The sequence below is a fragment of the Octodon degus genome, unplaced genomic scaffold (genome assembly GCF_000260255.1).
Source record: "Octodon degus isolate 3935 unplaced genomic scaffold, OctDeg1.0 scaffold00010, whole genome shotgun sequence".
NCBI lineage: Eukaryota > Metazoa > Chordata > Mammalia > Rodentia > Octodontidae > Octodon > Octodon degus.
In genome coordinates, this window is record NW_004524586.1 from 19,499,071 (window position 1) to 19,501,089 (window position 2,019).

A 2,019-nucleotide genomic window follows, 5' to 3' on the forward strand; every position below is an offset into this window, starting at 1 on the left:
TGTATGTTTAGAATGCTGAAATGTTTTCCAAGTTAAATAAACAGTATTACGTTTTTCAAAAAAAAAAAAAAAGAATTGACTGATTGAAATCACCTGTCTGAGTGATGCTCAGGATGGTACAAGAACACACAGGGTGGACCGAGGAGAGGGCTCAGTGGAATAAGCGCTTCCCTGGCAAGCGCAAGGGTCTGAGTTCAATACCCGGTTCTGCAAAAAAGAAAAAAAAAAAAAACAACAAAAAAAAAACACACAGTGTACCTGAATGATGCTCAGGAGAAACTGCGAAGTAGTTAATCTGGTGGAGGAAATTTCAAGGCTGCCCAAGGTTTGGACGGTGGCTGCCTAGACTTACAATGAGAATGAGGATCTAAAAGCAAAATTTTTCATTTCTGCCTTAAAGTGAGCTAAACATTGTGGATTGAACCCTCTGAAATCATAAACCTCTTTTTAGATTGTAGGCATCATGTATTTTTGTCCAAGAATAGGAAAGCTGACTATGAAGTATGTAGTGTGTGTGTGTGTGTGTGTGTGCGCGCGTGTGCGTGCGTACGCATGTGTGTCTGTCTGTCTTTTCTTTTGGTGCAACATTATCACTTGCACATTGTTTTGTAGCATTGTAGATTCTTCATCCCTATTTCTATTGCTGTTTTTGTAGTTTGAAACCACAAGTTATTTACATATTCTGTTGTTTATGGGTGTTAAGATTTGTGTATTGTCCCCCCAAAGCCTCATGCAGTCTTGGGGCAGCCTCTGGAGTTTGGGGTTGATTATTGTGGGTGTGGATGCGGCGCTTGCCCTGGGGCAGGTAATTTGCATTACAATGTAAGGAGGGAAGAGAAGCTAGCTGCTTGAGCTGCTGCTACTGTTGTAACTCAAAAATGAGGCAGGCTCAAAAAGAAAAGAAGCGCCTTATTTTAGCTGGTACCCAGCAGCGGACTCCCTGGCAAGATGCTGAGGTGCACGCCAGGAGGATGAGGGGAGTGGGTATTTAAGCCAATAAACCACAAAAGCTGACATCAAGTGTTTATCTAGGGGCTACAGTTGAAAAATTACCTGTTTCTAATGAACAATAACAGGTGCAGTTGTGGGTACAGTTTGTAGCTGGGAATGAGGGCAAGAACAGGGCATTGGGCTGGAACTAGATTCAGGTGTGCACAAAGGACAGTGTAAAAAATGCCCAACAGCAGGTTCTCAAGTAGAGAATGGGGCACAGTGGAAAGTTACAGCATTTAGAATGGTGCATACAGAACAAGATGGCGGCGCATATGTCAGGTTATAGCAGTTAATAAAGTTACAGTGGAAGCATACAGAGTTACAAAATTGGAATTAATTGCACAGGTTATAACAGCTACCTCTCCCTTGTGCTCTTGCTCTTTGCTGCCACCATGAAAGGTTGCTCTCTGCTGTGTGCCGCTCTGCCTTGGAGCCAGATGAGTGTGGACTGAAACCTCCAGTGACTGTGAGCTAAATAAACCTTTCCTTCCTTCATTTTGAGTGTCAGATATTTGTCCCAGCAATGAGTGAAGAGTAACTAAGACAATGGGTAATTACTCACTTTCTAGTTTGAGGCTATAATGACTAATCAGTTTTGTACCTGTCTTCTGATCAATGTGCCATCATATTACTTATAGTAATATATCTAGAGGTGGGATTACCATATCACCAGTTTCCACGTATGGCTGTAGCAATTTTAATTCCCCTTTGCAGTGAATGAGAAATTCATGTATTCCACAACCTCGTAACACTGAATTGCCTTTTTTTTATTAGTACATGTTTACAGTATGTAATGATTACATTCATTGTGGGGAATTAGTACATGTATATAACACATCTTGATATTTTTCCCTTCCTTTTCTTCTTCTTATTTATTTGGTACAGGGTCTCTCTATGCAGCTCAGACTCGTGGTGATCCTCCTGTCTCAGCCTCCCCAGCACTGGGGTTACAGGTGTGTGCCACCACACGTGGTTTCTTTCTTTTTTATTTATTTATTTTTTAAATTTTTATTTATTTATTTATTT